The 10,947-nt window shown below is 39.0% G+C and overlaps 1 non-coding gene across 1 annotated transcript; it reads right to left on the reverse strand.

Annotated features, from left to right (window-relative positions):
- Positions 1 to 8,520: 8,520 nt before the first annotated feature.
- Positions 8,521 to 8,627, reverse strand: LOC129669875 (U6 spliceosomal RNA). Its single transcript, XR_008719098.1, has one exon. It is a non-coding gene; the product is annotated as a U6 spliceosomal RNA (small nuclear RNA).
- Positions 8,628 to 10,947: the final 2,320 nt, after the last annotated feature.

Raw genomic sequence — 10,947 nt, forward strand, 5'->3', positions numbered from 1 at the left:
CCATCAAACTGAACGGAGAAAAGTTTAAAGCAATCCCACTGAAATCAAGGACAAGACAATGCTGCCCACTTTCTCCATATAGCTTCAACATAGTGCTGGAAGTCCTCGCTAAAGCAATAAGACAGTTGAAGGAGATCAAGGGGATACAGATGGGAAAGGAAGAAGTCAAATTATCACTATTTGCAGATGATATGATAGTATATATGAGTGACCTCAAAAACTCTACCAGGGAACTCCTACAGCTGATAAACACCTTCAGCAAAGTGGCTGGATACAAAATTAACTCAAAAAAATTAGTAGCACTCCTGTATACAAAAGACAAAAGGGCTGAGAAAGAACTTAGAGAAACAACACCATTCACAAAAGCTACAAATGACATAAAGTACCTTGGTGTAACCCTAACCAAGCAAGTCAAAGACTTGTATGAAAAATATTTTAACTCTGAAGAAAGAATTAGAGGAAGATATGAGAAGATGGAAAGATCTCCCATGCTCATGGCTTGGCAGGATTAACATAGTAAAAATGGCCATCTTACCAAAAGCAATCTACAGATTTAATGCAATTCCCTTCAAATTGCCAACACAATTCTTTACAGACCTGGAAAGAAAAATTCTCAACTTCGTATGGAATAACAAGAAACCGAGAATTGCTAAAACAATCCTCTACAATAAAAAATTTTCTGAAGGTATTTCCATCCCTGATCTCAAGCTGTACTATAGAGCAACAGTTATAAAAACTGCATGGTACTGGCATAAAAACAGAATGGTGGATCAATGGAATTGAACAGAAGACCCCTAAATAAAGCCACTCACTTACGGGCACCTGATTTTTGAAAAAGATGCCAAAACCATACAATGGAAAAAAGATAGCATCTTCAAAAAATGGTGCTGGTCCAACTGGATGTCTACATGTAGAAAAATGCAAATAGATCCATACATATCACCCTGCACAAAACTGAAGTCCAAGTGGATCAAAGACCTCAACATAAAACCAGACACATTAAATCGGCTAAAAAAAAAAAGTGGGGAATACCCTAGAATTCATTGGTACAGGAGAAAACTTCCTGAACAGAACACCAACAGCACAGGCTCTAAGAGCAACAATCAATAAATGGGACCTCACGAAATTGAAAAGCTTCTGTAAAGCAAAGGACACCGTCATCAAAACAAAGCGACTGCCTACAGATTGGGAAAGAATCATCACCAACCCTTTATCTGACAGAGGACTCATATCCAATATATATAAAGAACTAAACAAGCTGAAAAGCAACAAACCAAGTAATCCACTTAAAAAATGGGGAACAGAGCTAAAGAGAGAATTCTCTGTAGAGGATTATCGAATGGCAGAGAAACACTCAAAGAAATGCTCAACCTCATTAGCCATTAGGGAAATGCAAATCAAAACAACCCTGAGATTTCACCTTACACCCATCAGAATGGCCAAGATGAAAAATTCAAGGGACAACACATGCTGGAGAGGTTGTGGAGAAAGGGGAATCCTTCTCCACTGCTGGTGGGAATGTAAACTTGTACAAGCACTCTGGAAATCAATCTGGTGCTTTCTCAGACAACTAGGAATAGTGCTTCCTCAAGATCCAGCCATACCACTCCTAGGCATATACCCAAAAGAGGCTGAAGTACACAAAAAGGGCATTTGCTCAACCATGTTTGTAGCAGCTTTATTTGTAATAGCCAGAAGCTGGAAACTACCCAGATGCCCCTCCACTGAAGAATGGATGCAGAAACTGTGGTACATCTATACAAGGGAGTATTACTCAGCAATGAAAAATAAGGTAATCATGAAATTTGCAGGTAAATGGTGGGACCTGGAATGGATCATCCTGAGTGAGTTGTCCCAGAAGCAAAAAGACACGCATGGTATATACTCACTCATATAAATATACAACATAGAATAAACCCACTAAAATCTGTACATCTAAACAAACTAAGCAAAAGAGAGGACCCTAACTAAAATATTCAATCCCCATCCTGAAAGGCAAAGAGGATGGACATCAGAAGAAAAAGAAAATAGGAAACAACCTGAGAACCTGCTACAGAGGGCCTCTGAAAGCCTCTGCAGTATAGACTGTCAAAGCAGATGCTGAGCCTGATGGCCAACTGATGGGCAGAGTGAATGGAATTTTATGTAACAAGTGGGAAATAGTAAGAGCTGGAGGGGATGGGAACTCCACAAGCAGAGCAACACAAGATAATTTGAACACAGGGAACTTCCCAGAGACTCATACTCCAACCAAGGACTATTCTTGGAGATAACCTAGAACCCCTGCACAGATGTAGCCCATGGCAGTTCAGTGTCCAAGTGGATTACATAGTAATGGGAAGAGGGACTGCCTCTGACATAATCTGATTGGCCTGCTCTTTGATCACCTCACCCTGAGGGGGGGGAGCAGCCTTACCAGGCCAAGATAGGGGACAATGCAGCCAATTTTGATGAGAACTGATAGACTAAGATCAGAAAGGAGAGGAGAACCTCCCCTTTCAGTGGACTTGGGGAGTGGCATGCATGCAGAAAGGGGAGGGAGGGTGGGATCAGGAGGGGAGGAGAGAGGGGCTTATGGGGGATACAAAATGAATATAGTGTCATTAATAAAAAATTAAAAAAAAAAGAAGTCTATAAGTGTCATTATTTCTCTCTTTAGCTTCTCTCTCAATGATCTGTCCCTTGGTGAGAGTGTGATGTTGAAGTCTTGCACTATTAGTTGTTGGGATCGATGTGTGATTTCAGCTTTTATAATGTTTCTTAGACAAATGTAGGAGTCCTTGCATTTGGTGCATAGATTTTTATGACTGTGATGTCTTCCTCATGGATTTTTCCTTTGATAAGAATGAAGTGTCCCTTTCCATCTCTTTGATTCATTTTGGTTGAAAGTCTATTTTATTAGATATTAAGATGGCTACTCCAGCTTGCTTCTTTTGTCCATTTGCTTATAAAACCTTTTCCACCCCTTTACTCTAAGGTAGTGTATATCTTTGTTACAGAGGTGTAGTTCTTGAATGCAACACAATGTTGGATCCTGTTTCTGCAACCAATCTGTTAGTCTGTGTCTTTTCATTTCAGAGTTGAGACCAGTGATATTAATAAATATTAGTAACTAATGATTGCTTGTTTTATTTATTTTGGAGTTAGTGGTGATAGTGTGTTTGTGTGCTTGTTTTCTTTTGCTTTTTTGATGTGATGGTGTCTTTATCCTGTGTTTTCTTGGGTGTAGTTGATCTCATTGGGTTGAAGTTTTCCTTCTAGTATCTTCTATAGGGATGGATTGCTGTGTATATGTTATTTAAATTTCTTTATGTCATATAACTTTTTTTTTTGGAAAAGTTACCTTATAGAGTATATGGCATCTACGATGTAGAAGGGTCTCCATGAGACCAACCTAGGCCCTTCTGGCTTTCATAGTCTCTGAAGAGAAGTCTGCTGTGTTTCAGAAATGTCTGCTTTAATATATTACTTTGCCTTTTCCCCTTGGCATATTTAATATTTTTCCTTATTTCTGTAGATTTGGTGTTTTGATTTATTATATGGTTGGAGGAGTTTCTTTTCTGATCTACTCTATTTTGTTTTATCTAGGCCTCTTATGTGTTTATGGGCATCTCTTAAGGTTGGGGAAATTTTCTTCTATGATTTTCTCATAAATATTCTTTTGTACCTTGGAGCCTAAAATCTTCTTTTTCATCTCTTCCTATTATTCTTAGGTTTTGTCTTTTCATTGTGCCCTTGATTGTTTGGATGTTTTGTGTTTGTAACTTTCCTGACTTTACTTTTTTCTTTGAAATGTTTATCAGTTTCTGCAACTGTATCTATAGCACCTGTGGGAAAACTGGAACATCTCTAGACTCAGAGATATTTTTGCCTGTGCCCTAGCTACATGGCATATCTGGGCCACAAAAAGTGAGCCAGTAGAATGAATCAAGAGGAAATTATTTGAGACTCCAGTGACAGTTGGATCCAGTCAGCAGTACAGGCTCCTGAAATAACCACTCTAGGCTACAGACAACCAGATGGCTAGAGGTTGTGGTAAGAATAAAAGCAACACTGACTTCTTCCTTTCTGATTTGTATCCCCTTCATCTCCTTTAATTGTCTTGTTGCTCTAGCAAGGACTTCAAGTACATTGTTGAAGAGATATGGAGAGAGTGGGCTTCCTTGCCTTGTCCCTGATTTCAGTGGGATTGATTTCAGTTTTGCTCCGTTTAGTTTGATGTTGGCTATAGGCTTGCTGTTGAAGAGATTAAGTTAGCCATCTTAATCTGAAATAGAGAGCCATCTTGAGTGGATCGAAATTCAGGGACCAGGAAATATCACAGAATGTACACTTGGCAGAAAACAAAGTTAACTCTCCTTGTAACAGCCTCCAGAAAATATCAGAGAATAAATACTTAGTAGAAAATAGAGACAATCTGCCTGGCAGTAATCAATGAGAATCGGCCAAGAATCAGGTGGAAAATTTCTCCCCAATGTTTCAGATATAGTTTAGAAGAATAGCCATTTTGATTGTATGCCTTAGCAATTGAGATTATGTGCTTCAGAGAAGGTCATCTTGCCCCTATAACTTTTACCCAATCCTGTAACACCATGACATGCTCCCCTTAATTGATGTCATGGAAGTATGTACCTCCCTGCTTGCTGTCATGGAAACCCCATGCTCACAGACTTTCCCTTTAAAAATCCTGCTCACTCAGAGCTTGAGGTCCCACTTCTCTACTGCTAAGTCAGTGAGACTTGGTTCCTGAGTTCAATTGCTCTCGTAATAAAGCTCACTTGTTCTTGCATCCAGTCATCTCTTGGTAGTCTGTGAGGTTCCTGTTATCCTGGCATTGTATTTGGGAGCTCCTCTGCCCAGGATGCCTCAGGACCTCTAGGACTCTCGGCCAGTAGAGCTTAGTCCCGCAGGTAAATGTTTTGTGTTGTCTGTCTGTCTTAAGTGTTTTGTTACATGGTTTTGGTTAACCTTCCATGTAGTAGGGGGTAGAGCATGGCTTGGGGAAGACGTTCAGACAACCATCTGCCTGAGGGGGCATCAGAGACATTGGGTCCTCTCATCAGTAATCAGTTTGCCCATCCAGAACTTCTGTGACAGGGAAGCCGGATTCGGGATCAGGTTTTTGCCCATCTGTAACTTCTGTGGCAGGGAACAGGAATGGAGTCATTTTTAATCTCTCCACAATTTCTGTGGCAGGGAAGCTGGAGTGGGGGTCAGTTTTAGCCTTTCTGGAACTTCCGTGGTGGAGAAGTGAGGTAAAATCCAGGTTTTTGGTTTTACTTCGTCTCTGTGTGTGATTAATTGTCTCTTGCTTGGTGTTGTGCCAGGAGTTACTGTTTCATTTTTGTGATTAATTGTTTGTGGTCTTGTGGCTCTTTTCACTTCTGTAATTTAAGTTTTGTCCTGGGATATTAGCCCAGGTACAGTCTGTGATTTATTGTCTTTAGTTTCGCTTTTGCCCGAGACTGCCGGCTCCATCTTTGTATGATTTACTGTTTTCTGAAATTGTCCACTTCATTTCTTTGGTTTCTTTTTGATGAAAAGACTGAATGATAATATGGGACTGACTTGGTTCTGACTTATTTTAGGGAAGTTAAGACAAGAGCTCACACTCTTTCAGTTGATGTGAGGAAAGGGAAAAAGATGACTTTTTGCAACTCAGAATGGTCCACCTTCAATGTGAGCTAGTCGCCAGAAAGAACTTGCCACCTTCCCACTGGCCTTGAGATGGGAAATAGAATTTTTCAGAAGGTATATGGGCACCCAGATCAAGTGCCCTATATTGTAGTTTGGAAGCATCTAGTAATTTATCCACCTTCATGGATCCAGTCTTTTCTGACCCCCACTAACAATCCCCCTTCCACAGGCTCTCTGAAACCAGAGACCACTGCCTTGGCTACCTCACCTGCCCTTTCCTCTGTTTAGCAGGATGGTACTCCTATGGAACTAATTTTTCCACCCCCTCCTCCTCCCACTCCTCAACCGGCTCTAGCTCCTTTATCCATGTTGGAACCACCATCTGGCCCAGCTCCAAGGACCCAGAGCCTCCAGGCAGCTTCTCCATCTGGGGAACCAGAGGCAGATTCTACAGTTCTTCCCTTATAGGCAATGGGTTCCTCCAGATGCTAATGGCAATCTCATTATTAGTGACCTTTTGCCACATTACAGGTTTATAACTAGAGAACTCAGAATGCCAAGTTCTCTGACAATTCTAGGGATTTGATTGATCTCTTGGAAACTGTTCTTTTAACCCACCAGCCCACCTGTGATGATTACCAGCAGCTTTTTAAAGGTCTTGTTTACCACAGAGGAGTGGTTACATATTATTTCAAAAGCACACAAAAAGGTCCCAGACACTACAGGAGTTTCAACTACGGATCACGCCCATATTGATGATTACTTTCCCTACAGGAGGCACAATTGGTATTATAACACGGCTGCAGGTAAGGAGCATCTCCTAGTCTACCATCAGACTCTGTGGGCAGGTCTCAAGGCAGGTGCAAAAAGGCCCACTAATTTGGCCAACGTGTACAGAAACAGGAAAGAGTAGGCCAGTATTCATGTCGAAGATAAGTCAGAATGTAGCTAAGTTTATTGGGGCAGATTGGAGATGTAGGCCCCAAAGTTCAGGACAGATAGAGAAAATAAATAAAACATTAAAAGAGACCTTAACTAAGTTGACCTTGGAGACTGGTGCTGACTGGGTGATGCCCCTCCCCTTTACCCTTTATAGGGTTAGGAATTTCCCTTACCAGCTAGGTTTAACTTCCTTTGAGATTATATATGGGAAGTCAGCCCCTATAGTACCTAACCTTAAGACTGATGTTACTGCTGAAGTGGATTAAAACAGGTTTTAAGAAATGTTTAAGAGGATAGGAGCTCCACAAGGACCAAATATATCTGGGCACAGGGTCTTTTCTGAGACTGACATGCAACCAAGGACCATGTATGAATGTAACCTAGAACCTTTACTCAGATGTAGCCTGTGGTAGCTCAGTAACCAATTGGTTTCCCATAGTGAGGGGAACAAGAACTATTTCTAACAGGAACTCAATGACTGGCTCTTTGGCCTCCCCACCCCCCAAGGGAGGAGCAGTCCTGTTAGGCCACAGAGGAGAGCTTTGCAGCCAGTCCTGAAGATACCTGATAAAGCAGGATCAGATGAATGGGGAGGAGGTCCCCCCTATTAGTGGACTTGGCAAGGGGCATGGTGGGGATGAGGGAGGGAGGGAGGGACTGGGAGGGAATGAGGGATCAGGACATGGCTGGAATACAGAGTTAATAGAATGTAACTGATAAGAAAAAAATAAAATTAAAAAAAAAGAAATGTTTAAGGCTTCTGTGCAAACAGAAAGCTCTTAAAGGGGCAATAGCAGCTTCTCAGGTAAAAAAAGCTGCAAGCCTCTGTGGTCATAAAAATTGGATTCAACAGGTAGCAAGATGTTCCTCCCTTGAAATTACAGCCAAAGAAAATAAAAATAAATTTTATAATTTTGTCTGTTTGTTTTATATGTTTTATATAAAAGTTTAGTATGTTCTATATATCTTGTTGTCTGATTATTGATTATTAAATGTATTAAGATTTTACATAATTTCTGCCCTGTCTTAAAAACCAGGCTTATAAAAATAATAAGGGTTGAAACTCTGTTTATATAAAATATTAAAACTGCACCTCCATGTGTTTGTATACAAGAACTTTCCTTAATGGCAGCCAACATTAAAATAATATGATTGGTATTGATTTTAAAAGTACTGAATTGTTTGCATTGATAAAATATGGTTTTGACTTTTAAAATTATGGTTATACTTTATGACTTCGTTCCTTAAAATGATACTTTATTTTAATATTGCAAAAACAGATTTCTTTTAAAAATATGTTTTTTATATTGCAAAAACAGAGTTAAAAATTATGTTTAAGGCTATGAAATATTTTAAAGCTTATCAGGTATTTTAGACAATGACCTTTGGCATCCTAAGAGGGAACTTGGAACAGTGCCTCAATCCTTTGTGGGAGGACAAAAGATTTTGATATTTTATTTGTTAATTTTACCAAATGAAACCAAGCCATATTATTTAAACCAATTAAGAAAATTTCAGTTTTTATAATGTAGTATTTCAGAATAGACTGTTATAAATGGTATAAACTGTATTTTCTTTGTTTTTGTTTTTGTTTTACACCTGCAAGCATGATTTGAGCAAGAAGTGTAAGATATGTTGCTCTTCATTTAAAAGGCTGATGTTTCTTGAATACAAAAATGTTTTTTATGTTCTTCATTGCAGCTCCATGTTAGCCCAGGGTTATATAGGGTTATACTTAAGTCATTGTTAATTATTATAAAAATATATGCCTGGTTGCCAGTTCCTATGTAAATGATTTAATGCTGTTTATTTGTGGCCGATTGGTTTGCAATGGCCAGAACTGTCCATCTCTCCTAAGGTTGCCAGTTGTGTTTAGATCTCCGTTTAGTGCTAAATTAAACTTTTGTCCTTTATACTTTTTTGTTTAGTCTTTTTTTTTTTTTTAATATGGAACGCTTCACGAATTTCTGTGTCATCCTTGTGCAGAGGCCATGCTAATCTTCTCTGTATCATTCCAATTTTAGTGTATGTGCTGCCGAAGTGAGCACTAAAGTCTTAATGCAATATGCTAGAATGAGCAAGATTTGCTAGCCCTTCTGTGTATTTTATATGATTGAAAGATTTACTTTGATTTTAGTTCAGAAAGATATTTGAAGTTATGCTGCTTACTGCAGTTAGTTATAAGAATGAAATTTATCTAGTCTTTTGTTTATCTCTTTAAAGTTAAGCCTACTTAAGATAAATATGGTTTAAAAACATTTATTTAAGGAATATGCCAGAATTAGAGATTAAGACATTCTATTTCATAGGATGCAATTTAGAATAAAAAATTAAAAGAGATAAAAAAATAATTCATGTATTCTGGCCCTCAAGCTTGTCAGAGATAAGATGAATATGGCATTTTAACATGTGTAAGCTTATTATGACAGAGAGTCCCAAATTCCTGGCAGTAGCTCCCCCAAGGTCTCCAAGAAGATTTGGGCACAATGTGACTCTGGATTATGGTATGCTAACCGCTGGGCAAAAGTGCCCCAACTAGCCCACTGCTAGGGCCTAGCCTAAACTGTGGACAAAACTGTGGACACTTGGAGAGTCAATGTTTCACATTGCTAAGGGCAAGGTGAGGTCATTCTCTCATTTCTTTCTCCACAGAAACAATCTCTCATCTTCTTTGCCTGGTGGCTGGACCACTCTGCTCATGATGCCATGAGACCACAGGAGACAGGTACATCTGCCTAGAGTGATGGACTGACTACTTGTCACTGTCATTTTGATTGGTACATGGATTGGTACATATTTATCCTTCTCATGTCTCTGATTACATTGATGGCTAAGGTAAACTAATGGTAGCCTTGCAGCTAAAGAGCAGATAATTAGATACATTATTAGTTTATTGGTTAATTTATTAGTTAGTTAAAATTACCAGGTACTAGGTTTTTTTGTTTTGTTTTTTGTTTTTTTAAGGCAAGCAGGTTTGCCTTGCCTTCAGGTTTCATGTTAATTATCTATGTCTTATGGTGAATAGCTGGCTAGAAAGATAATGGAGTTTATGTGGGGTCTGAGGATATAAGAGTTTAGGTTTTGAGAATCTAGAGAATGTTGTTTGGTCTGGGAAATGATTCAGTGTTGATAAATGCAAGAAAATTTAGAGGGTACACGTAGGTGTTTTATGGCATATGAATGTGAATTGTAATGATACAGAAAAGTGATTTGAAGCATATTAAAATGGGATATATTTCAGATTTCCCTCCTCTCTCTGCTATTGTTGTGCTTATGTTGTTATAAGATTTCAGAAGTCCATAGTTTTGACATTGACCAATAGAGTTCTAATAAGTTGATGAAACACTGATTGCTTGTTACCCATTTACAAGCTTGAGATTTTAATTGCCTTTTGGTTGTCTTCTGGAGATAGATTATGATATTTTTAATATCTGCCATTTCTGAGGTAGACTTTGACATAGGATTTAGAAATATTTTAAATTTATTTCTTCTAGTTGCTTTGTTAAGTAAAGTCCAAGATGGCTTGCTGACATTAGCTATTATCTTGAGGACCTGCTTAGATAGAACAGAAACAAGTATTACAATACTGGATGTACGAAACCAGAGTTATAACAGCTCAAAGGCAGAATCTTTTTCTTTTGGTCATTTTCAGATCACACTTGCTTAATAAGTTGTTAGGATATATTAGGCAAAGACTAAGAACTATACAGTTGACGGTAATGAGAACTCAGTACTGCCAGTTTCAGGGAGACCATGGACTTTAAGAGCCCTAGATTGGCATCTTTATTAACAAGAAAAGGGGGGAAAGAAGAGTGTAAGTTAGCCTGGGTATAACTCCATTTTGAAATAGAGAGCCATCTTGGGAGCTGAACTCAGGTACCAGGAAATATCACAGAATGTATACTTGGCAGGAAACAAATTTAACTCTCCTAGCAACAGCCTCCAGGAAATATCCCCAAAGGAATACATCATAGAAAATAGAGACAATCTCCCTGGCAATAATCAATGAGAATTCGGTTGAGAATCGGCTGGGAAAATTCTCCCCAATGTTTCAGATATAGTTCAGAAGAATAGCCATTGTGATTATATGCATTAGCCATTATGATTATATGCCTTAGAAAATGTGATTATGTGCCTCAGAAAAGGTCACCTTGCTCCACTAACTTTTACCCAATCCAGAAACTTCAAGACACACTCCCACTACTTGCTGTCATGGAAAAATGTACTTCCCTGCTTGCTGTTATGGAAACTCCATGCTCACAGACTTTGGAAACCCCATGCTCACAGACTTTCCCTTTAAAAATCCTCTCTTGCTCTTCCATCCAGTCATCTCCTGGTGGTCTCTGAGGGTCCCGTGATACTGGCATT

Source organism: Psammomys obesus, unplaced genomic scaffold (genome assembly GCF_907164565.1).
Source record: "Psammomys obesus unplaced genomic scaffold, mPsaObe1.curated_primary_1811, whole genome shotgun sequence".
In the NCBI taxonomy this organism is placed as follows: Eukaryota; Metazoa; Chordata; class Mammalia; order Rodentia; family Muridae; genus Psammomys; species Psammomys obesus.